The sequence below is a fragment of the Heloderma suspectum genome, chromosome 3 (assembly GCF_057233095.1).
Source record: "Heloderma suspectum isolate Gila_16-S chromosome 3, 16-S_ref, whole genome shotgun sequence".
NCBI lineage: Eukaryota > Metazoa > Chordata > Lepidosauria > Squamata > Helodermatidae > Heloderma > Heloderma suspectum.
The window spans coordinates 151,305,935-151,332,700 of record NC_139460.1 but is presented as its reverse complement, the minus strand read 5'-3'; the positions used below and the strand labels follow the sequence as shown (position 1 = coordinate 151,332,700).

At 43.6% G+C, this 26,766-nt stretch overlaps 2 long non-coding RNA genes across 4 annotated transcripts; one reads left to right on the top strand and one right to left on the bottom strand.

The window, feature by feature from the left end:
* Positions 1-2,249: 2,249 nt before the first annotated feature.
* LOC146350331 (uncharacterized) lies at positions 2,250-20,427 on the bottom strand. Of its 3 annotated transcripts, none has more exons than XR_014789260.1 (3): positions 19,920-20,411; positions 10,762-18,564; positions 2,250-8,121 (listed from the first exon to the last, which is right to left on the bottom strand). It is a non-coding gene; the product is annotated as an uncharacterized LOC146350331 (long non-coding RNA). The 3 variants fall into 3 exon arrangements; XR_014789258.1 differs by lacking the exon at positions 19,920-20,411 and adding an exon at positions 19,674-19,894 and having other exon boundaries at positions 2,250-17,455; positions 18,474-18,564; XR_014789259.1 differs by having other exon boundaries at positions 2,250-18,564; positions 19,920-20,427.
* Positions 19,457-25,307, top strand: LOC146350330 (uncharacterized). Its single transcript, XR_014789261.1, has 3 exons — positions 19,457-22,037; positions 22,923-22,969; positions 24,333-25,307. It is a non-coding gene; the product is annotated as an uncharacterized LOC146350330 (long non-coding RNA).
* Positions 25,308-26,766: the final 1,459 nt, after the last annotated feature.

The window sequence follows — 26,766 nt, the reverse complement described above, 5'->3', positions numbered from 1 at the left end:
AGTCATGTGACTAGGGAAACATTGTAACAAAGTTGCAAGCTAGGTGAAGCCGATAGCATGGAAACACACCCCTGGTCACCAAGACGTCCGTTGCAGTCTCTTGACATTCTGAACTCTCTCACACAGCTTTGCAGATGTTTCCACTGGCAGATACATCTAGAACTCCCCAAAGGGAATTCCCAGCCCGCACAGCTGGGCCCATTGCCATTCCGACAGAAGCAGCACTCCAGTTTTTCAAACTCTCCCAGCTATTCCTTCTGGCTGCGCTCTCTCTCTCTCTCAAGAATTCAATTTGAGTCCCCCAGCAGCCCAAAAAGATGACATTCGCTGCCAAGATGGCATGGATCCTAACAAGTGAAGCATAAGACTAGCAGCACCTCTTCGTTTTCTGTGGATACTGTTCAAGCTTCTGTCCGCTCCCCCGCCAAGTAGTGCCCTTTCCAAAGAGATCATTGACCACAAGAACCAAACGAGACCTTACCTACATGACAGCCATTCCTGCCTGCAGACTATAGCATTTGGAAACATCACCTTCAAACTCCCCCTCTGCACCATCCCTTCTCCTTTTCCCTACAGATATCGTAAAGCAACTTTGCAGTGACCCAAACCCCAACACATTTAGAAAGAAGTTCGATGTTTGTTTGAAACAAAACATGGCTGTATGGGATCGCAATATTTGAGTTTCCACAGCCCCTGCCTTCAATTCATGCAAGACTGTCATGAATCCAAAAGAACCTGCCTAGTCACAGGTGCTCAAAAACAGAATGCTTTCACACAAAGATTTATGTACAAAGTACCAAATTATTAGCCTTGATCCCACACTTTTAAGCACCTCTAGACACTGGTGGGGGGGGGGGAGTGTTTTTGGAGAATAAATATTAGATGGTCCTTATCAATAATATTAGATGGTTCAGCAGCCCCAGCCAGTCTGATGACATTCACTTCCAATCCTCCCACCCCACCCGGAAGTATATTTCTGTCAGTGGAGAGGGAGGGGGACTTAGCAAGAGGAGGAGGCAGGAACACGGATGGGGTAATCAGACACAACCCAGACTCCACCCAGCCATCAAGAATCAATAATGCAGCCATCTTATGGGATTCAAAGGACTTACTACCAAATATGCATGGGACTGTTCAAACCAAATATACTTTGGTTTTTAAACTATGGCTCTATTAAACCTACAGAGTACATGAGAAACTGATATGAGCAACACATGAAAAGGAACCAGTTAGTTAAATATTCTTACATTCATACATAATTACTAAGAATAAACTACTAAACTAATAGCACTACAATACACAAGCAAACAAAAGAGGTTTCCCCACAATTCCCCACTGAATAGGTAAGATCTGGCTACATGCTGGGTATTGGTTTTATGTGACCAGATTATTCGTAGTATCCAGTGGGGAAACACTAGTGCTAATGACATTGAACTAGCGTAAAGATACACTAGTGTACTGAGTTGTATTTAGTTTTGTGTACTGGATGTAACAAAATATCCTCTAGAAATTTATTCCTAAACTGCAAATCCCATGTGTGCCTTTAGTTTGATTTCATCCCAGTCATAGCGCACCTGTTTTTACGTTTTACTTATTCCCGTTTATGGGACCATTGGGTCTTACTTCCAAGTGTGCACTGGACTTTTGTCTAACTATTAGGGATGTACGAAAGTCACTTACCTTGCCCGAAATTTGATTCGCGGTGGGGGGGAGGCGCTCCGTCCCTCCCCCTGAAATTCTGGCCGGGGGGGAGGCACCCCGTCCCTCCCGCCGCGAATCCTGGCTGGCCAGGAACACAAATGGCAGCGGCCGTAGCTGCCGTTTGCGTCCCTGCAATCAGCTGTGATAGGCTACGTAAAATGTTTACGTAGCCTATCACGGCTGAGTAAAAAACAAAACAAAACCGTGCGTATGCAAATGGCGGCGCCCATGGGCGCCGCCATTTGCGTTCCTTATTTTGGCACGTCTAGTCTACGTAAACATTTACGTAGACCACGGTGAAAATAAGGGGGTTATTAAGGGGGTCCCCTTATTTTCGCTGTAGTCTACGTAAATGTTTACGTAGACTAGACGTGCCAAAATAAGGAACGCAAATGGCGGCGCCCATGGGCGCCGCCATTTGCATACGCACGGTTTTGTTTTGTTTTTTACTCAGCCGTGATAGGCTATGTAAACATTTACGTAGCCTATCACGGTATTTTTTAAAATCTAGTCGTGATAGGCTACGTAAATGTTTATGTAGCCTATCACGTTTTTTTTCTTTTTTTTTCTTGGAAATGGCGGCAGCGGCAGCTGGTCGGAAGACCGGCCGCCGCTGCCGCTGAACGGCCGCCGCCAGGGACATTCACACAAGTTAAGTCCCGTCCTGGGGGGGGCAGACCGTTTCGCCACCGATTTCGGGGGGCCGAATGCACTGGCATTCGGCCTCCCCGAGATTCGTGGCGAAATTCTCTGACATCCCTACTAACTATGCAGTGGTTCTCCTATCTTAAAGTGAGAGGCAAAACAAATCTGGATAACATGTTCCAATTTAAAATGTCAGTTGTTTTCACCTAGTCATATTTCACATGCCACAATTAACCTTTAGACCAGCTTTCCCTAATCTGGTGTCCTTCTGATGTTTTTGAATTATAACTCTCATCATCCCTGCCCATTGGTTGACTAGGGCTGCTGAGAGCTGTTGTCCAAAACATCTGGAGTTCCCCAGGTTGGGGAAGGCTGCTTTAGACGTTTAGCTTCTGCAGCCTTCAAATTAATTCAATTAAATCTGTACATGTAGCAAATTCATTACATTTCAATCGTATGCAAATATCATCTCAGCACTACCAAGACGGTCAAATTCGGATACAACTCAAATTTAGATAATGAAAAGTGTTATGTTAATTCTGTATAGTCAACTGAATAATAACGATATTTGGCTGAGAATGCCAACAGTTGCAAAACACTGGAGCCACCAACTGTTCAAACTGTGCAATAGCAAGTCTGCTTTCCCACTAAATAGTGGTTATTGAAAATACAGCACATATGAACATAGATGTGCAGTGCTATAAACTTTGAACACCAGGCTTTATTAGATAGAATTCTTGTGTGGGTATTCAAATATACAGTTTCCTTCCAAACATGTAATAAAGCTTATAGTTGATAAAATTAATTACAACTGGATTGTCCAAAATCTTGTGTGTGTATATCTATATCTATATTAGTGCTGTGCCTAAAATTTCGTTATTTGGGGGTGGAGGGATGAAAACTCTGGTGAAAGAGGCTGGAGAAATGAGAATTTCAGAGAATTTTCTACTTGGTGAGGGGGACAGGGTTTCCTCATACCTTTTTAAGTGTAGGCAATTTGGGATCTTCTAATTATTTTTTTTTAAACACCCCCTGCACTTGCAGGAGCCCAGGACTCTTCTCCAGCCCAGCAGTTTCTTCTGAACTCCCAGAAGACTATGTGACCTCTCCCTCTCCAATAAGCATTCAGGAAGAACTTCCAGCTGGAGAAGTCCTGGGCTCCTGCAAGCGCAGGGGGTGTTTTTAAAACAAAAATAGGAAGACCCCTCAAGATCGCCTGCACTTAAAAAGGTTATGTGGAAACCCTGTTGCCTTCCCCAAGGAGAAAATTCTCTGAAATTCTCCCTCTCCATGTGAAAGAGGCAGAAAAATCAATGCCTATTTTGCAGGGAGAGAAAAAGTTCCTGAAAACAGTGGGCAGGATTCGGCACAGCGCTAATCTAGATCTCATTTCTAATGCATTTTCAACTAGGACATTATAAATCAAACATTTCTCAAAAGGTACTAAATAGCTCAAACATCTCCATGTATTGCTATATATGTAAAGATTGTCCCTCCCTTTGTAGATAAAACTAGTACATGGTTGTAGCACAGGAAGAAGTAAAGGCCTTTCCTTTTCTGCAGCCTTCCCCAACCTGGTGCCCTCCAAATGTGTTAGACTACAACTCCTACCATTGCCAGCCATTGCTAGCTAGAAGGGTAGCATTGTGTTCTAACACATTTGGGGGACACTGGGTTGGGGTCGGCTGTTCTACTTAGTCTCAGCTGTCAGAAGGCAATGGGCTTACTGCCACCTACCGTTTCATTCATCTGGATGGTCTGGAGGAAGAGTAGAAGTGGGAAGCATTCAGCTTTTATTACCTCTCCTTGAGTCAACATCAGGCAGCACCATCTCTTCAATAGCCAGATGGCCAAGGGTGCTGAAATGTGCTGGCAAGAGGAAGTTGAAAAAGACCTGGGCATGATAGCCTGAGTACTCAACACAGTGAACCACTGGTTAGAGCCATGGGATTTTTCAGGTTGCATCCTATTTCAGCTTCAGAAATGTTCTTCTCCTGTACTAGATTTGTTTGGCTGATGTACAAGTCTAAACAAAAATGGAAATTAGGGCACGTGCGCCTCTCCACTACACTTACTCCTCCTGCAAGTTTACTGATTACTTAACACATAATGTTCAAGCACTACAGTAGTCAATTGACTCAATTTTCTAACATAACCATGGGCTACTTAGGCTTGACTTCTGGTCTAGCACACATAAGAGGTCATACAGTAGAGTAGATGCTCATTGTTGTTAGAACTGGAAAGTGGCTCATTGAACTAGAATTTTATTGCAATTCAGACAATTTCTCCTTAAATAGGTCCTGACACCTTTTCCTGAGGAAGGAGTGGGGGAATCGTTATCAACCCTACAAGGTATTAGGCTCTAAGTAGATTCTCAGCCATAACAATTTCTCTGCCTTGTTCATTTGAGTATAACAATGTTCTCCTCAAAAGCAACTAATATGGCAGCACTTGGAAGGGTTGTATCCAATGTTAGTTCTATTCCAAGTAAACCCACTAAAATGAATGGGATTAATATTGGATGCCACCCAATGTCTCCCTTCTTGTCATCTTCTTCACTTACCCAATGACTTCCTATGGAAGACTGATGGCCTATAACAGTTGAAATGGAGCTGAAAGCAGAAGAAATAACTGAAAATACATAACAGTTTATTCTAAATGATTAATTCATGAGTTAGACCTCATCCCTTCACACCTACAGTACCTGCACACACTGAAGCCCAACTAATTTTTCTGTGATTCCAACCACTACAATATGGCAAGTATCCCTAAGGAAGCAGAGGACACAGCAGAAATTCAAGGTTCATCATTCCTCTGCACTTCTTTTGTGGTGATGGTATATGCAAGCCGTTGTTGTTGTTTTAGTGAACATGCTGTGACAAAGCCACTCAAAAGGGAGGATTCAGTAATTTCACCAATCTGTATTTCTCAAATGTTGTCCTTTCCCATTTACTGACTGTTCTGGACAAATTGGCAAAACTATGAAAAAGTTTTATGCTAAATTTTGTACTTTATAAAGTGTCTTCTTACAAGTAACTACAATGGTGTGCGAGCATGCTGGCTCCTGCTGCCCCATCACTCACACTGCAAGTGGGAGGAGCTAAACAATCCAGGGAAACTCCCTGGGTTGTTTATTGTGATGTCCAAACCCAGAATTTTGGTTTGTTGGGGGAGAGATAACCCAGAGCTGGAACTTGTGGTTAAGCCCATGTGTATACAAAGCTTTTGTTGTCTACTATAGGGTAATTTAATTTTGATATCCAATTAGGAGTGAGGACTAAGCATTTTATTTTAAAAATATTTTTAAACAAAGGTTTTCTGTTCACTACTAGTAATCCTATTAACTATTTTCATGCACAAATGTGCATGAAAGCTTCTAGAGTCATTTGCAAACAGAAAAAGCATAGCTACCTGTGTTGAGACATATTTAAAAATGTACAGGAGGAAAATACCTTTATGAGGACCAACCAAAACATCACAAAAAAATCAAGTAAGCTTTTGAGTTTTTCAAGGCCCTTCATCAGATGGACTGGGGCAAAATTAAAAGGCACCCCCCCAAAAAAACAACCCCTCCCCCAAACTACCATCAAATGTAGAATTAAAGCATAAGGTTAGGAAACCCTGCCTTCAGAAACTATAATACTAATTTTACCACTGCTTAGAGTTCAGGTTGAGAGAGAGACAGACAGACAGGCTTTATTTTGTTTAAAAAGTAATCATCCAATTTTTATGATTTAAACCAGATTTTTAAAATTTAAATCAGATTTAAATACTGTGCTTCTCTTAAATAACTTGGTTAACATTAAATAATCTGGATTTAAGTAAATTAGCAATACAGTCAATTTCTAAACTGAATCAACACCTCTACCAGATACACTGCGTTAAAGGCATCTTTTCTCATGGAAACAAATTACCAATATGATCAATTCTCATATATGAATATTTACACTCTACCTTCCAAACATAGGGATTTATTTCATTTTCACCTGATGAAAATAAACCATTCTGGACTGCCCAGTAACTATCAAATCTTGCTTCTACTTATCAGTCATGGGTGTGTGATTTTCATTTGCTACTTTGTTTTTATGAGGGTAAGGCTAGGCCGTGGCAGAGTGAATCAGAAAGCAGCAGCACTGGAAAGAAAAAGACAAAATTGTCCAGTGTGCATCTTCCTCTATTCCCGTACTTAGGCTACAAACCTATAACCACTTGCCTGTGAATAAGTCCCATTGAACTCAATGGAATTTATCTCTAAAGAGAAGTGTTGTTAACCTGAAACAGTCATGGATGCTGGTAATAAAAAAAGGCCTTATATGGGAATATTTTAAAGACATTCCATTTACAGGTAAAAAAGGAAAGTGCAGTGAGACAAAAAATGCAAAGCCTACTTGTAAGAATGAAACAAACTGTGTAAATAATACTCTAGTTAGCTGTTAAGTTTATTTATTTATTTATTTTTATATTTTTGATTTATTAGCCGCCCATCTGGCTGGCTACCTGGCCACTCTAGGTGGCGTACAATACTAATAGCAAAGTTACATAATCAACTGAACAAAACAACAAAAACAAAACAACACTGCTCTAAAAAACCCTAAACCACCCCAAATGCCCACCTGAACAGCCAGGTTTTTAAAGCCTGGCGGAAGCTCATCAAAAAATTAATGTAGTTTAGTGGCCAGATTTGCACAATTATTCAGGAAATAATATGAAAATGTTTCAGAGGGAAACCTGATCTAAATCAATAGGCAGTATCCAACATTGCCTACCTGCTAGCAGGTTGCACCACTAGTGCAATGGGAAGCTAGAGGATCTTTTGGTGACCAGAAATCAGCGAAATACTTATTTCCACAATAGGGAATATTGGCAGAGCTTTCGGAGAGGAGCTCCACTGACTTGTCCCATTCTGGGAAGCAGTGTTTCCGCTAATTTCCCAAATTATTGTTGGACGCACTATTTCCTGTTGTGCAAGCAGTGGATCCCACTAGAGCAGGAGCACAGCAGGGGCACAGGAGGGCAGGAAACTGAACAATGATTTAAATCAAACTTTTTTCTTGCTGATTTAAATAATGATTTAAATCATTTGATTTAAATCACCTTGGTTTAAATCAATCTGCCCTGCTACGTAGGTAACAGCACTTACAGAACTGAGTAAGAACTAGCATAGATAATTATGATATAGACTTTTTAAATACGGATTCGTGGGCAGGCTTGGTAATTAGCTATCCTAGGAGATAAAGTGGCTGCCGATTAAATTTACTGCCCAGGCCACTGAACCTCCTTGTCCATAGGTGCCAAATGTGCTTGCTCCTTGGACTTGGACTGTGTCACTTTTATCATGATGGAGTTGGGTGCAGAAAGTTTAAAAAGTAAGTTTTTTTCTTTAACTCAATAGACGGTTTCAAACCCCTTGACTGTGCAGTTGGAGAGAGGAAGCGGGACATCCACCAAAATTCTCATCTAGGTATAGAAGCTTCCCAAAATACACCTTGTGCAGGTGCAGAACCCCTATGTGCGAGTGCAGAGACCAAAAGGAAGAACATCAAACTCTCAGAGAGCTTCAGCTATTAAGCAGTATAGACATGAAATGAAATAAATAAAAAATACTGCAAAGTTGTATAGTAATGTATTGAGACTAGAGACCTGCAGCCAGGTTTTTGCCCCACTGCTACATAGCGAGCAGACTATGTAGAATCTCTCTAGCTTCCACCTTTCTCACATGCAGTCTTGGCAGTCTCTTTCACCACCTTCTCTCCCATACATGTCTGTCATCTCCATCTGAAGCATAATACAAAATTGTCACTAAGTGCGCAATCCTATGCAGATCATCGGCGGCCTCCGAAGTTGGAGGTGACTGACTATCCAATGCAGGGCAGGATAGCCTGCATTTGTGGCTAGATGGCTGATTTCGGCTGTATAGCCGTGGGCTTTGGAGCGGGAGGTGGGGGGGAAGGCCGGACAACGCATAGGAAGTGTCATACCGGCACTTCCGTGCTCCCTGCCCCTCCCAACCCACGGGAACGCCCCCTTTTCCCCCTGCTCTTCCTACACTGCTCTTCCCAGAATTGAACAATCCTATGCTGTCTAGCGGCCATAGGATTGCTCTCTTAATGGTGCTGTATACCTTACTTTAAAATGTCAATTGTAAATGACAACGCATTGCCATATATTTGAGCGAAATAAGCAGTACATATGCTAATACAATTACCCTAGTCATGATACCCATCCTTTAACAATATACCCAGCTGAGTTAAAGCCCGATAATACCCAGCTAGAATGTTACAATAAAATCCACCATTCCTCCTGGCTAAGAAAAGATTAAACTGTTAACATCCCCTTCTCAGTCATTTCAATGAGCTGGATCCAGACTTAGTCATGCTTAGAGCATTTCAATGGGTCTACTACAAGCATGACTAAGCCTAGATCCAGTTCAGCATGTCACACTCATTACTGTTATTTTTCCTCAAGGTGTATGAGATACTAGCTTTGCTTTTTGATGACCATATAACATATCTCAGATGCCATTCTGAGTGAAACATTTATCTGCCAGTAGCAAGCCAGACTATCCTAACAAATCTATTGCAAGGTTCTCCATGTATTAAATGACACCAACCTCAAAAGGCTACTTTTTTCTTTTTTTGGTGCTTTAACAAGCTACATGGAAAACAGACATTCAACAGGTTAAGCTTTTCCTGGCAAGGAGTTGAAATAATGGGGAACATTTCACTTGAATTTCAGCTTCTCATGTCAAGGCAGAAGACAAATGAATACCTTAGGAGTAAAATTAACCATAATTGAAAAACTTTTGCATTCTGATCCTAGATGCATTTGGAAGTTACCTATTCGCTTGACTACATAGAGAAACTGTTCAGGATTTAAAGAATTACACAACTATTTACATGCACCCCAAAAGACTTTTCAATGTGCATTTGTTTATTTTAATGAAAACAGTAGCCCCGCCCCTGCTCAGAAAGTCACTTAGGGTCCTTATTGATTGTGCCCTTGATGATCAGAAGTGCCCTTGGTGATCAGAAGCCCTTGAACTTTGATGCATCCAATAATCCAATGCAGGGTCTGAGGAGTGGCATAGGCAGTCTTTGCCTCCCCATCGTCCCACCCTGAAGATTTCGTTAGATGGGCTGTCTAACAAAGGCCTTTTGGGCCTGTCTAACAAGGGCTCTTCGGAGTGGGAGGGAAGGAGCTGGAAGAGTCTCAGGATAACTCATATCTATGGTCTCCTCCCATACCCGCCCCCTTTCCTCATCACCAAAGTCGCTTTTCCGACCTCAGAGGGCAGCCAGCACAGTTCTTTCTGCACCGGCTGCAAGGGGGTTGGGGAGGTGGGTCAGATCCCCAACTCCCCGTTCCAAGGTTGGGCTGTCTCTGATCTTGGAAAAGGGAATTTGAAAAATCCTACGGTGCTGGGACACTGGCCCAAGGACCATAGGATTGCCCTCTCCAAGCTAAAACTAAAGGGGAGTATCAAAAATTTGGTGTGACAAGGAAACTCGCTCCTATGTCACTGCTTTGTGTCCCATGCTTTGTACTGAAAAAGGAACTGATTCTGGAGATACAGTATTTACAATTCAAAGGGATCCTTTTGAATTCCTTTTGTGAAGTACAAATATCAGCCTCCATTAAGATTAATATATTTGATTTGGAAGACTATTTGGAGAAAAGACTTGACAAAAGATCTAGAAACAAAAGCTCATATTTATTTATTTAAAACATTTGTAACCCACCTTATATTATTAGGATCTCAGGGCGGCGTACAGATAAAATCAATTTAAACAGTATAAAGCAATAATTTAAACAGCTGAAAACGTATTAAACCATGGACAAGCTAATACCAGTTAAAATCTAAAACAATAAAACAGTTAAAACAGTGTGCTACTCTAGGGAATGCATTTAGCCCTCAAAGGCTTTGGTAAAAAAAAAAAAAAAAGTTTTTACTTGGCGCTGAAATGAGACCAATGTCTGAGTCAATCAGGCCTCCAAGGGGAGGGCATTCCACAACCGGGGTGCCACGGCAGAGAAACCCTCTAGGAAGTGTATTGGCAGCCAGAGCAATCCCTTTAAAACTGGTGTTATATGATTTTTATAAGATGTTCCAGTCAGCAGTCTAGCTGCTGCATTTTGCACAAGCTGAAACTTCTGGGTTCTCTTCAAGGGCAGCCCTACATAAAGTGTATTGCAGTAGTCTAATCAGGAAGTTACCAGTGCATGTACTACTGTGGCTAGGTCATCCCTTGTCCAGGAAAGGCCGTAGTTGGTGGATCAGCAGAAGCTGGCCCCAAGTACTCCAGGCCACGGAGTCCACCTGGAGCTCCAATGACAGGGATGGGTCTAGGAGTACTCCCAAGCTACACACCTGCTCCTTCAAGGGGAGTACAACCCCATCCAGAACAAGTTGCTTACCCAATTCCCAGACTCGGGAACCACCAATCAACAGAGCTTCCGTCTTGTCAGGACTTAGCTTCAGTTTATTGGCCCTCATCCAGCCCATTACAGCCTCCAGGCACTGGTCCAACACCTTCACTGCCTCAGCCGACTCTGACAACAAGGAAAAATAGAGCTGAGTAGTATCATCAGCATGCTGGTGACACCCCACCCCAAAACTCCTGATGACCTCACCCAATAGCTTAATATAGATGTTGAACAGCATGGGGGATAGACTAGAACCCTGTGGCACCTCACAGCTTAACAGCCATGGGGTAGAACAGGAATCCCCCAGTACCACTCTCTGCAATCAGCCCTGCAGGTAGGAGTGGAATCATTGTAGCATGGTGCCCACAACTCCCATCCCGCAGAGCCGATCCAGTTAAGACACCATGATCAATGGTGTCAAAAGCCGCTGAGAGATGCAGGAAGAGCACAGCTGGCACTCCCCATCTTTTACCCGAAGTAGGTAGTCAGTCAGAGCAACCAAGGCCGTTTCAGTGCCATACCCTGGCCTGAAACCAGACTGAAATGGGTCCTACTAAAAAGTTTCCTCCAAGAACGTCTGAAGCTGCCCAGCCACCACACACTCAAGCACCTTGCCCAAAAAGGGAATATTAGCAATGGGGCAATAGTTCTCACATACTTCTGGGTCCAGGGAGGTCCTCTTCAGGAGCGCGTGCAGTATAGCCTCTTTCAAGGCGGCAGGCACCACCTCGTGACAGAAGTATTTATCACCCTCAGGACCCACCCAGCCTATCCACCCCTGCTAGATTGTATTAGCCAAGATGAGCAAGGGTCAAGCTTACATGTGGGGAGATGGACTGATTCAAGCATCTTGTCCACATCATCAGGCTGCAACAACTTAAACTGACCCCAGAAAACACAACTAGATGGAACACTGAACACTTCCCCACGCTCTGCGAAAACTGTGGCATCAAGTTCTGAGCGAATACAAGAAACTTTCTCCTCGAAGTGCCTAGCAAACTTCTTACAGCAAATGACCTATTAAGCAATTTCTGATTTGGCAGGGATTACCAATGGCACTCTTCCATTTACAATTAACATATGGATTTAATCAACTTAGAATTCATTCATCTTATTTGTGGAAATAAGTGCTTACCCAATGGATCTCTTCTGCAAGAAGTGTTGATGTACGAGGATGGAACTGTACAAAGAGTTGTGATTTTGCACAAGTTCCCTCCTCCCCATGTTACAATACTTGCATGAGGAATTACTTCAGCAGATAATATATAAATTCCCTTCAAGTTGATAAAATGCAGCAAAATATTGCTCTGGCATTTTTAGTTTAAGGATCTCAGGTAGCAAAGCTAGAGAGCACTTATTTTATTTATTATATTTCTATACCACCCAAGGGCTGAAGCTCTCTGGGCAATTCACAAAACCATAAAATACAACACAATAAAATATAAGTGTAAAATTACAGGATAAAATAGAAACCAAAATAAAACCTAGCAGCAGTACGAAGTTTTAAAATATGGCAACAGATTTAAAACAGAAACTGAAAGGCTAAAATGCCTGGGAAAATCAAGTCTTCACCTGGCAACCCAAAAAACACAATAGGCACCAGGCAAGCCTCCCTGGTGAGCTCATTCCACAACCAGGGTGCCTCAGCAGAAAATGCCTTCTTCTTAGTAGCCACCCACCTCACTTCATTTACTGGGAGCTCCTGGAGAAGGACCACTGAAGACGATCTTAAGAGTCCGGGCAGCTATATATGAGATGACCCTTCAGGTAACCTGGACCCAAGCTGTTCAGGGCTTTGAATGTTAATAGCAGCTAGCACAAATGGAAAAGATCTGGCATAATATGTTCACATAGGTCAGTCCCTGTTAACAATCTCACTGCTCCATTTTGGACAAACCGAAGTTTCCAGACCATTTTCAAAGGCAGCCCCACATATAACTCATTGTCGTAATCCAGACAAGAGGTTACTAGAGTATGGATAACAGCAACCCTCTCTAGAACAGGTGGAACATCACTTAGCCAGACAGACACTCAGAGTACTTTTATCTTGTCTGGATTGAGTCTCAGTTTATTGGCCCTCATCCAGTCCATTACCGTGCCCAGACACAGATTCAGAACACTTGGTTTGAGGAAAGAGAAACAGAGCTGGGTGTCATCCTCATATTGATGACACCCCCACCTCCCCCAATGGTTTCATGGTATATGTTGAACAGCATGGGGGATAGAATAGAGCCCTGTGTTACGCTAAGGCACAGAATAATCCCCCAACATCGCCTTCTGGAATCGGCCATTCAACCGGTGGAACTACTGAATTGCAGTGCCTCCAACTCCCAGCCCAGACAACCTCTTCAGAAGGATGCGAGGGCCAAGGAATCAAAGCTTCCAAGAGATTCCCGAGAATCATGAGGATTCATGATCCATGAGGGTCATGCTCTTTGTCTCCCTCATGAAAGATCATCCACAGGATAACCAAGGCCATTTCCGTTACAAAGCCAAGCTGGAAGCTCAATTGAAATGGGTCTAGTCAATTTCATTCAAGAGTGCCTGGAGATGACGAGCAATCATCCACTCAAGCACCTTGCCCAGGAAGGTTAATATTGGCTACTGGCCTATAGTTCTTATCATCTGGGTTCAGGTTAGGTTTCTTCAGGAGTGACGGAATACTTGAAGGAAGAAGTTACAAAAATATCCTCTCCCCATTAGATATAAGCCATGAAGGGCAAAGGTCAAGCACACAGGTGGCCAACCACCCACGGCCAAACAACTTGTCCACATGCTCAGGCCTCAGCAACTGGAAGTCAGCCAATAAAACTGAACCAGACAGTACTCTAGACACTTCTAATAGAACTGCATTAACTGCAGTGGCCAAGTCCTATCAGATTTGAGCGACTTTTATCTTCAAAATGTTGCACTAACTTGTTGCAGAGTGCTACTGAGGGTTCCACCATCTCTCTCCGTGGCTCACGAATGCAGCAGGCCACTTGGAAAAGTTCTGCTGGATGAGAAGATGCAATGGTGCAGAAAATTAACTCTTTTGCTGCCATCACAGAGTAGGCTCAATAACGAGCTCTAACGTTAGGTCAGACTCAGCACAAGTTTTCCTCCAGATACATTATAGTAGTCTTCCCTCTTCACTGCCTTCAGCTCAGGTGTGTATCGAGCTGCAGAGGCTCTGCTCAAAAGGAATGGGGCTTGGGCACAATTGCGTCAACTGCCTAAGTCATCTCTGCATTCCAGTAACCAGAGACCTCAATGGGGCAGAAATCTTATCAGCAGGAAAATCTCCCAGAGCCCCCTGGAATCCATTAGCCTTTGTGGGCATGCCATTTTAAAAGGTCTCCTAATAGGAAGAGATTCCAATCATGACAATGGGATGTTAATCTCCCTTTCAGATCACCATCCTCCTGCTCAGTTGAGAAAACCAAGTGTGTGTGTTCTTTCAGGTGGAGCTAATGTTGAGAACCCCATGGTTGTCATGGCAGCCATGAAGCCCTGAGCTGCCATGGCATGCCACCATACTTTGCCTGGAACCATGAGCTGTAAGTCTGAAGTACTATGCTTGATAGACTAATGGTCTTAGCTTTGCATTTTCAAAATACTAAGCTTACAATTCTTTAAAACCGATCTATTGCTATTATACATGCAGCACTAGAAGCTTGCTTTTCTGTGCCAGAGTGAAGCCAAGAGAATGGGGTAAAACTCATAACCTTATTAAGTGACTATTGTGAAAAACTTCTGTTGTGGAAAATTACATTATTCCTTTATTTTCTACCCCACTATTTTCTGCCAGTATGTACCACCCCTAAAAACTTTGTGGGCATCTAGCCTTCAGTAAAGTGATCTCTGCTTAGTGTCATCTAGTGTTAAGAGCGCCAAACCAATCAATTAATTTCACTCTTGCCTGCTTGTCATAATTAGACAAGTACAAGACATGCAGCGCCACTTTTTAATTATACTTAAAAAGTAGCATGAGCACTATTTAGGGGCAACCCAGTATGTTTGGCTGTTTACCCGATATTGCACTTGCTCGGGAACTAAAAACTTGCTTTGATTTTAAAATCAACCCACAAAAATCTATTACTAGTAACTTCCCTTGGACATTTATATTAACTAAATACCTCACCAGTCATAGCACTTGCCAAAATATTGCCTAGTGTAATCTTATATATATCTACACAAATGTCTCATTGGGACTTCCAACTAAATATGGAATTGCAGCCTTAAATTACAAGGAAACCTACGATTCTTAATATGTAAACCCTTTCTATGTGAAAATACTAAATTTTAACATTAACCTTTGTATCTTCTATAATTTACAGATAAGCGTGCAATTGCAATACATTTTCCACCAGAACAGAGAAAGTTGATGCACTTAATGGAAAAACACAAAACGCTATCTGATATTGCCAGGAATAAAACTTGCTTGTGGTCAGCAAATTTACACTCTGCATTTGTGTTCAAGTAAGTACAGTTTATAATTTTATGCTTTGTTGCTGGAATAGCTTTGTCAGTTATGGCAAACATTGAGTGCCAATACTTTTAGTCTTTCATACTCAAAAGAATTTCTTGCATAGTCTGCCTTATCACATCAACAGTATTTGCCAACATCCAGCATGACAGGAAAACTGGAAATATACAGTCCATAGTCACACTGTGCTAAATTACTCACAAAGGAAGGTGCACAGCATTCCAGCCTTAGGTTTACTGGGCACCACTGACCTCAACTTAACGGGGCTTAATTCTGAGTAGACATTTATAGGATTACAGTTACTAGCTTATCTCACACCGAAGCATATGGATTCAGTCCTTTCGTTTCAGATTTTCATTAGAACGAGTATTGTGATGCACCGCATAACAAGGTATTAACAGGAATATTGTTTTAACAGAAACAGTACTTTTAGCAATAAAGGAAAGCCTATACCCTCATTCTGTACAGAAATTCACTCTAGGGTTTAACACAGTTGGGACAGTTACCATCTCCTAGATGTAGTACTGTAGACAACTATGAAATAAGCTTATGTCTATAGTAAATCTTATCATAATTTGAGGTAGCATTTGGGAGATCCTTTACTGTAGTTTTAGCAGATCAATTTTGTGGAGTTGAATTTGTTAATATCCAGCTCTCTGTTCTTCTGACATCTTAGGAGTAACTATACATGAAGACCGTCCTTTAAGATACAGTGGAAGATAAAACTGAACCACCCGTATTAGCAAGTTTATAATTTTCTCCTAAGCTTGTAACCAGAAGTTAAGTGCTATTCTAGCGTAACTCAGAGAAACATGGTACCTTCTGGGTTTTATTTAAATCCAAGTATCACATCACATGCAATTCTTAAGCAATTTTATGAACAGAAGCAGTAGCTTATATTTGTCTCACAGGTTCCAGGAACCAAAAGAATAATGCATCCCCCCACCCCTGCCCTTCTTCTCTCACTTTGACATAAGACTGGCCACTGCTACCATGTAGTATGTTTGGAGGGTGATTTGAGAAATGGGAAGAAGTGGAGAATCCTCCAGGGTGATTGCTTCAGCTACTGTGGTGCATTATGCATCCATTTAATTTCAGCGTGAAATGAAGTGAAAGACATCTGTATTATTTTCAATGTACAATGCTTGCAGTTTATTTAAAAAATAAGATTATACGAGTTACTTTATACAGCAAAACTCTGATTTTGCAGGAACAGTTTTGTAAACAGTCACTACCAGATCACAAACACTGAAGAGTACACAAAATCTCAAGTGTACTTTATTGCATTCACTCAAAATAGCTTTAGATACAGACTACAGAACATGACCCCACTAACAGTTTTGTGCTGCTCCAGAATCATCAACTGAGAAGGGAACTTTTGTTAAATTATTCCAGGCTCCAGCCCCAACAACCTCAACAGGCCGGGACAAGTGCAATACCACAAGCACATACACAGCATTGCAACTGATCCCAACCTGTGTAGAAAGGGGTACAAACTTATCACTTATTCATTGACTTTTCACTGCCACAGTCAGTTTTGCATGGATTTGCACAGCACAGGATCATACAGCTGGATGCAAACCTGCAAAACTAACCAGAGAACAGTGTTCAACTGATACATTAAAAAGCAGAATACAGGAGAAACAGAGTGAAACTGAAGTTCTACAGCTAGCAGTACTTTAAGTGCTCCTAATGCAGTAGATTACGAATCACTACCTGCACTATAAGCACTTTAGTGCTACAGGAGCTGGTTGGACTGCTGTTCTGGAGAGAGGCCTAACGTAACTTAAGACTGAAATTATGAAAATGTTGGTATGTAGACAATAACAGGCCACAATCAGTTTTGCATAGATTTGCACAACTACATTCTTCTTGTAGTGCAACTATGCAAAACTAACAGAGGACTGCAAAACATTACTAGGTTTCATGTTCAGTATAAGTGACTGGGTGAATATACAACTTCTTATGCCAGAAGGAGCACTTAGGGCAGTAGATGCTAATCTACTTCACTATCTGCACTAGATGCACCTTAGAACAAAAAGCAGTAACCATGTGGCAGCCGTTGTGGAATAACTTGCCAAACCTTACAAAGCAGTTGCCAGCATAATGCTACAAGTGCCTTCACTGCAGTAGGTTCCATATATCACTACCTGCACTGTAAGCACTTTGACATTACCCTGACATGACCAGGATCTTCTCATTTCAAGACCTTTTCACCTGACAAAAGAAAACAAGAGCTTTCATTAATTTGCAGTTCTAGCAAAGATCTTAAAAATCTATAGCTGATCATACCTAACCTAAAGCAGAGATTATGCCAAACCCTGTTGGTTTTTCATCAATCCCCAGACCACCAATGGTTAAAAGGAGGAATAGTACTTCATTCACCAAGAGTACTTGGGAACACCTAAATTCCTCTTCAGAAGAAAAAAAGCACCAGTAATTCAACTAGAAGGGCATACAAATTAAGCTCTAAGGAAGATACTTTTAATTAAATAAGTTTTAAGTAATGTCCTTAAGTTTTAAATAAAGTATTTTCACATTTCAGTTACAGATGTGTATCCTATCATCAGTTCTATATACCAAAAATCGAAAAGAAACAGAATTTATATGCAAGAACCTCATATCGTAGAGTACTCTATTAAGCTACCCCACTTTTACAACGAAGAATTAAGTTACTTCTGATAATGTTGTCTTCTAAGTACTCCAGTGTGGCAGTACATTATTTACTAAAATAGGCCTATGGTTACTACTGGCTAGTGCTGAAAAGACTTCAAACAATCACATGACTAAAGACAGCATCACCTCTACTACTTGCTCAATAGATGTTGAAAAGCAATGCAAGATTTAAATCAGGGTAGGCAACCTAGTGCCCTCCAGATGATTTGGACAACAACTTTTTTAATTCCTATTGGCTATGCTGACTCTGGCTTATTTGAGTTGTTCAAAACATCTGGAGGACACCAGGTTGCCCACCCCCGATCTAAATGAACTTTAACCCTTAAAGCCCTTTGAAGCACACTTATTTGCAAGTAAATATGCGTTTGTGTGAAGATGCCAATTCCCTAAACCCACAATGAACTCCAATCCTTGCCATGACAATAAAACTACAGCTACATCTTTACTGTCAGTTGACACATTCTCCAGATTTGGTGAGTGAGTCCACTTTCTTGGACAAGTATGAGCAAGTTCCAATTTTCAAGTACACAAAAAGATTACACAGTTGGTTGAAACTTACTCCCCAATTACACATGGGGCAACTTTATTCTTCATGGCAACGTCTGTAGCATCAAGTCCTCTTGCTTTTTTCACTGCCTGCATGCCTGGTACTGTAGAGAGATGACAAACACAACCTTAACAAAACCCGAATAAAACAAATCGGACCTCCTATTTTCAAGTCTTCTGTGCTTCCCTCGAACAGCAAGACAGACAAGAGTTTAATTCTTTGCGCCCTTTACCAACAGGTAGTTCTTTAAAGTCCCATGACTCCGGCGAATTAGGTTAGAACTGAAGAGCTCCTACCGCTAATGCATAATACTGAGAAGGTAAAGGTGGCGGGAAGCTGATGGAGAACACAATGGCGCCCCCGAGCCGGGCCCGCGGCTTCTCTTAAAGTAGCACGTGCTGAGCCCGGGAGCGGACTCGTCAGGCAGGGGCGCCAGGGGGCGCTGTGGCGACGGCGGGAGGCCAGATCTCGGCTACTGGAGCAGCGTATTCTCCCTTTCTCCACCCGCCCCCCCTCCCTCCACAAGCCGGCCAGGCCCGTTCTTTACTTCCTTCACTGCCGGGATCTCACTCGGATTACCGACACAGCACTTTCGTGCTCTCTGTTCGCCCGGGGACCCTCCCTTCTCCCCGCGTATTTTGTTTCCCGCACGGCTGCCGGTGGCGGCAGCTCCCACATGGCCGCGGCCTAGCTAGGAACAATCGGCCTCAGCACGCGCAGTCGCCGCCATGTCCCGGCCCCGCCCCCCTCGGCAACATGGCGCCGCCGCCGCGGCCCCGCAACAGTCGCCGCCGCCTTCGCAGTTAAGCAGCGTTTCGAGTCCCCGCACACTCCTCCCGCCACGCTAACGGCCGAGGCGGGAAGCGGAGCGGGGCCCGGCGGAACGCGGGAGAAGCGGCTCTCCCAGGCAGCCTGGCCCGGGCCCCCGCGAGGAAACACCGCCCCCGCCCCTCCCAGAACAAAAGCCCATGCGGAGCGGCCCGGACGGCCTGCCAGCGGCCCTTCCACGTCCCACTCAGCGCCTCAAACTTTAACTGCGCCTTGTTCTCGACGGTCGGGGAAAGCGACCGCGCTTCTCCTAACTCCCCTCGGCGCCCGCGTGGTGAACTCGACCGCCCCCCTCTCCCATGTGCCCGCCACCGCCGCTTTTGTTCTGCGGAGTTGGGCCGGGCCGAACCACCGCCTTCCCCACCCCCCGCCCTCCATACGCACCTCTCCTCTCGCCCGCCAGGCCGGACGCTCTCAAACCGCGGGCGAGGCGGCGGTTACAGCGGCCGCCGCGCGGCCTTTTCAAATCTCCCTCATTCCGGCCCCGCCCGCCCCCGTGCGCGCGAGCTCCGTCGTGCGGGAGGCGCCGCCGCGGCCGCCGTTGCGCGCGCACGCGGGCGGACTCGGCTGCCATGCGCCCGCCCGCCCCTCTCCCCCCCCCCACCACGACGAGGAGACCGCCAAACCCACCTCTCTCCAGTCACAGCCAACCTGAACAACGCACGCAAGAGCTGGCGCGCGCGCGCCCCCCAATCGAAGTCGCCGCCGCCGCAGGAGTAGGTGGCACGCGGGGCTCTGGAGTCGGAGCGCACACGGGCTCTCAAACTCGCCAGCGCCCAACGGACCGACCGACCAACCGCCGCTCTCCTCGCCCGCCCCCACCCCCGCCCGCTCTCCTCAGAGTGCAGGGAAGTGGCGGGAAGGAGGGAGGGGGAGGAGACCGCGGCCGTGATGGGGATGATGGCGGCGGCATCAGCCAGCGGGGTGGGGGAGGAGGCGGGAGAAGAAAACCATGTGGATTAAAAAAAAAAGTGAAGGGCGGCGGCTCCCGCCTCAACGTAAATATCCACAAGCCTCCGCTCCGCCCTCATTAGCATAGAAAACAAAGTGCTTCCGAGCGCCGCGCCGCCCAATCAGCGGCCGCGCCGCCCACGCCCGCCGAGTCCCCGCCCGCGTCGCCTCCTCTTACTACGGCTACTATGATCGCTCCTACGCCCGCCCCGCCCGCCGATTCATCCGAGAGCTGCAATGTGGGCTCTGCCGGCCGGGGAGGGCTAGCGGCAAAGCGGCGCCCTCCCTCCTGCATCCCCTTTTCCGCGCCCGCGGAACATGCTGCTTCAGCGCGAGGAGCCGCTATCCTGCCAATAAAGAAGTAAACACACGCCGAAGTTGCGCCCTCCGGCGCTCTCTCCTCCCCGCCCATGGCTGCATCCTCGCAAGCACTTCAAGCCCTTACCCGGTGGCTGCGCGTTCTCAGCAGATGTTCGAAGCGTGGGAAAAAGGGCTTTCCCACGCTTACGAGGGAAGTGTGGATTCGAGGGTGCCCGGGTGCAGCGGCTGCCAAGGGGCTTAGTGTTCTGTGCGGCGTCTGAACGCCGTGTCCTGAAGTAGTCCCGCTGCAAAGCTTTGGGATGGCTCGGGAGAACGGGCTGCTTCGGGGATTGCCGGCCATAAAACTGCGAAGCTCGCGGCCAAACTGTGTTGATCGCTGATGCGACCTCGGCCACCTTTTCCTGGGCGTCAGTGCCACTGAGTTCACAGTCCAGCGGCACAACCCCGGTCCCACGCAAGCGGGCGCGGGGCCGGGCTGCAGGGGTGCGCCTGCCTGCTGGCTAAACCTCAGCGAGCGCCGTGCGACTGCCTTCGGAGCGAAGGGAGGGGGGTCAGACTTCGACGAGAGGGCAGCCCGTCTTCAAAGCTGGCTTTCAAAACACAAACAAAAGCTCACGTCGAAGTTAACGGCAGTTCCATCTAGGAAGCCTCGCCGTGGTGGACCGCAGCACATGTGGCGGAGGAGTTCGTCGTATTGAGGAGACACCGTGGAAGTCCGTGGGGGTGACTCCGGAGTTAAGTTCTCTGGTGGAGGGAGAGGCAGCTGCGCATCCACGCTGGTTGTCTAGTGCACCACGGCGCGGAGGGCTCGCTTTGCTCCTCCAAGAGGGAAGGAAGGCGGGGAAGGAGGTGGGGGGAGGGGGATGCTTGCGGCGGCTCTTCGGCACCCAGCCCCCTCCCCCTTCCTGTTGTGTTTGCTCACTCCCGATAGTGGCTCATTCACTCGCTGTCCTGGTTGTTTTTGTTAGATTCGCAGGGATAAGGAGGAGCCTAGTTTGCGGGGCCCCCTCCCCCCTCACGCCCTCCCTAGGCTGCTCACACGCACGGTTAGCGTCTCATTGTCGGGATTCGCTTACCTCCCATGACTGCAGCAGTTCGGTGCCTTCATTAGATCACGCATAAAGTGACTCTGCGCGAGCATCACAAAGGGAAGGCTGGAAGCACGCAGAGGCGAGGGCTCCCCCCCCACCCCTACCCCTCGCCCTCACCTCTCCCAAAGCAAAGCGATTGTTCCTCAATCGCATCAACTTCCCATTCTCACTTTTAAGCAGCAGGGACGACGGCGGACGTTGCTCAGTGTGTAACTTGTAGGGAACTCGAGGCAATCGTTAATTTCCACGAGCAGTCAATCTAGGACAGTCGTCGTCATCCTGTACAGACGCGCTGTGCCTACTTTCATTGTCATGCCGTGGAGTTGGAAAAGAATGAAGCCAGTTGTTGCCTTTTGTGCCATTAGGAGTTTAACATCTCGAAAGGGTACTTTTTCAGTTTAATCCTGTTTCAAAGCCCTCTGAAGTGTTCCATTTAAGAAGTTTGATCATTTTTACCACTGGTTTTTTGTGTTTTTTAAATACTGTAAACTAATCGGGACATACTTCCAAATTTAAAACAGATTCTTAAAGCTAGCACAATTTGGGTGTTGCTTTTGGCTTTAAAATAATGATTAGCGACACTTTTTTTTTCATTTCACTTTTAGTACTAACTCCGAAGGAGGAAGATGGCCACTAAAACTATTCACCCTCTAACAAACTGTTGATGTGATCTCAGGTGCCAGGACTGGCTTTAAACTCGGTATAGCAAAACTCTAAAGAGATGCAAAAGGAAAGAATAATATCTAGCAAAGACCATTGTTTATCATTTTCGTTGAGAAAAATGTGGAAAATGTTTACATTCTGAAGAAGATTGCTATGGTATATTTTTTAATGTTACTTCAGTGTGATAATTACGACACTGCAGTTACTTAAACATGATGAATCTGAAAGACTGCTTCATTTATACTGCATCATATTCAAAGAAATTATATTTTATACACCCAAAATCTGATATCTCATGTGCAAAATCAGTATAACTCTTGCCTTGTACTTTGCTAGGGATTTCCAGTTTCTATATCTGCAGTATGTTAACATAACTGAATAATGAAACAAATTCCAAAAAATAACAATTTGCAATTTAAAATTGTACTTTTAATTTGTATAGTATATATATATATCTATATAAATCCATGTGTATTTTAGGATGAATAAAATATTCTGAATCTGGTGGGACTTATATCCAGGTAAAGTAAATGTACATAGGATGACACTGCACAATAACATTATTAGTTTAAAGCACTTGTTTTCTACGTTTTGTTTACCTAAGCAGAAAAGAAAGTTGATTGATAATTGTAAGCTGCTTCCCATGGATTTAAGGTAACAATTGCTTTCATATATCAGATTTTAATCAGATTTGAAGGGAGGGGATGGCATGAAGGGGGAGGATTTGTGTCTCATTCATTCATTCATTCATAAGCATTTGTTAGCAAGTAAATACACAAAATGTATTCTTATAGTTAAAAAAAGTAATGAGACAAATTTAAATGATCTGAAACCATACAGATAGATCTTTAGAATGAAATTAGATAATGTGGTTGATCAAACACTAGAATATTTTCATGCTTTCGAAATAATTCTTTAAGCGCATATGGCTAAAATCCTGTGCACACTCGCTTGAGAGTAGGTCTCACTGAAACTTTACAGGACGATGCTGTTTCTGATCCTATGCAAGCATGCAGGCCAAGGCTATCCGTGTCTACTCAGAAGTAAACACCACTGACTTCAAAAGATCTTACTCCCAAGTAAGGCTGCAACTGTACACACAGACATGTACCTGGGTGTAAGCCCCACTGGGACTTACTCTTCAGGAAACATGCATAGGGTTGTGCTCTAAGAGTCCATAGCTGAAATGGTGGAATAAATCCCACTGAACTCAGTGGGGCTTAACTCAGAGTAAATATATGTATAATTGGGTTGCAAAGCTTTTAGCTTACATATACAGAGTTGCGTAAATGGTGATTGGGAAATCATAATATGTCCATTTTATGTCTTCTTGTCTAGTTAGATCTGTGGTTGGCGACTAATTTTTCACAGAGGTCACATTTTCAATAGCACAAAGGCTGAAGGGTCAACAACATTGGCTTTGTCCACTGACACCCACACAAGCTACGTCATAGGCAAAGGGGTCTTTATTCCCTTTTCTTGCAGTGTGAACAGCAACAGGGGCTTGGTGTTCACTATTATTCCCCTATGTCTTGGCTTAAACCTGTATATGGACTGTGCAACATCAGACAGCAGGGGGAAGGTCTGACTGAATTGTTCTCTATACAAGAAATAGAGGTCCTGGCATGTCGAAATAGGCTGTTATGGTTTTAGAGCACCCTTCTTTCTAAAATCAAGTTTTGTATGTGAAGACATTTTTTTACTGGGTTTTTTGGGGTGGTGGTGGTATGGAAGAGCTTTCAGCTGTGTGGAACCCCACCTGCAGTATGCTGTGGTACCATCCACATACAGTTTTACCACTGCAGATGCTATTTGTTAGAATTAGGGCTAAGACTGCTTGTAGTTTGGGACTTTATCTGTTTAAGTCTGAACTGATCTAATTTCAGACAATACATTTCAGAATGGGCTTATTCAAAAAGAAGGCTGACGAAACTAGCTAGAACACAGGGATTAATTACTAAGTGGAGAACTGTGGCAAAGAGTTCTGTGTACCCTGAACACTTTTCTTTTCTTCCAGGAGGCCAACTGTTCCATTAAGAAACATCTTCACACCATTTTGGTCTTTTCTGACTTTCTTAGGGAAAACCATGGCAATGATTCTTACAACTATAAACATATATTTGTGTAGTTACAAAGGCTTGTGTTGCAAGAATACTCACAATTAGTCAAACACATTGTAGTGTTTCCTGTTAGCAAAATAGAATTGTGAAAATAAATGACAATTGCCATGTAGACCTATCTGTCTACTGTTGTGCATGGGTTATTCCACATTTTACACAGATGTGATCTTTCTCCATTTGCTTGCAAGAATAAACTGGCCCGAGAGATCTCTGAGGGAAAATTTCTATCGGCTGAGGCAACACCTGAAAAAGTATCTTCGGCAAGCCAGAGGCCAGAACTGAGCAAAAGTGTTTATCTGCTCCAAAACTATATCATGACTCACCTGAAAAAGAGTTTGGATAGTAGGAGAGAAGTGGTGTGCTCTCTAGAAGCCCCTTTCCATCATTCCATTCTTCAGCCAGTTTTGTGGCACAACATTCTTTACCTTTTAGTTTAAGCTGCAGAAGAAAATCCTTTGTTATCTTTTCACCTTTTTAACAGGCTCTAAAAAAAATGGATATGGTCAAGTTAAGTCAACAGTTCATAAGAATCTAATTGCACCTCTTCCCTACGACCTCACACACATCAGGAGTAAGTAAAAATGAAGAAATGTAGTCAGAGAAAAACATTTTGCTAATCACTGATGTTTAGGATGCTGAGAAGTAAAGATTCAAAAGTTTCTTAAATTGAAGCAATGCCACCACATATGAGTAATACTAAGCAAAGCAATACACAGTACTTGTAGCTCAAAACTCTCTTTAAAGTAATAGATGCATTCCTGGACCAGATAACTTGAAGAACTGTAAGAGGTAAACCAATCTATGGTGTTGTTGCCTCAGTATTGTGGCAGTATTTTTGTACTATGTATGGAATCAACACATTTTTAACCTTGAAAATTATGGATAGACAAGGCATTTATTGCTCAATGTGGCAAAATGAGTAACATATCAAGGGACTTATTACAGCCACAGTAGTATCACAGGTGCTTAATGACTTTTTAATGATTAAATACAGAACTGGAGTAAGGTCAGTAATAGCAGTTTCATTTTTCCGAGTGGGGATAATAAAATTATGCAATGTATTATGCGTTTGCAAAACAACTTTTTTTAGTAGGGCTTGAATATTGAGACTGCAGCCCTATACACACTTACCTAGAAGTAAGCCCCACTGAACTGAAGGGGGCTTACTTCTGAGTAGACATGTATAGGATTGCACTGTTAATAGATCATTTGAAGTAATTGATTAAAATATTTTGATTGGGTACAGGTGCCGCCAATTAATCAGACAGAAAACTGTTTAATTAAAACAAATATTTTTAAGACAAGTGCTTATAAAAACTGTGGATGGCAAGCGCCATCTTAAAAAAGTTATTACATTCTTTGTGTGAGAGAAGGGGAAATGCTTCATATAAGATGATGCCTGTTATAAACCCCTATCATCTAAAAGAACATAGATTTTGTTTAGAATAATTTGTTTTTCACATATTCAAATTTATGCATATTTAACTGAATAATTATTCAGTTAATAAACTAAAATGCATACAATTTATCAACTGAGATGTATTTAATTGGGTGACTTATTAGCCTCCTCCCCATATATTTTCCCTTGCTGACCCCCCATTTATTTTTCCTTGTCAGGCATGTTCTAAAAAAATGATGGAAATAGTGAATGAAATTTGTTTAGGACACAGTCCTATGCATGTTAAGACAGAAAAAGTCCTACAGCTCCCAGAATTCCCCAGCTAGCCATGCATGCTGGGAGTTCTACAATTTTTTTAAAATCTAAAAATGCATAGGATTGTGCCCTTAAGACACTCAACTCTGCCTTCACAAAAATATATGGGAAAGTTCTATCCATTGTTAGTTTTCGTACTGATGGTTCCTGAAATGTGAAAAGTCCATAAACAGTAATGAATATGTAAAAACATAATCGCTTCTTGCCCTGTTGAGATTTCGTTTTCTTGCCATGTGCAGTTTGAACCTTGCTTTTTACTACAGCAATATTGCATTTCCGAGCTGCACTTTATACTTGGTAGAATTTGTTGTGGGATGGAGAAAAAAATGGTACAGGTGTGCCCATGGCAACTGCAGAACGGTGCCTTCTTGGTTGATTCACCAGCTCACAGGATCCATTTATAACTAGTGAAACCAAACATTTAAACTGCCTAATACAAAGCGAAGTGTGAATGTGCTGCTTTAAGCTGTTTTTGCATTTCCCACATCTGCAATTTTAGTAAAAATCTTCATTGGTTAGAAATTATGTATGTTCATAATGGCTTGCTTCCACTTTCTATCCTACATTAACAGCGTTCAAATGAATTCTAGGGTAAGAAAAAAAGCCCTTAGTGTCAT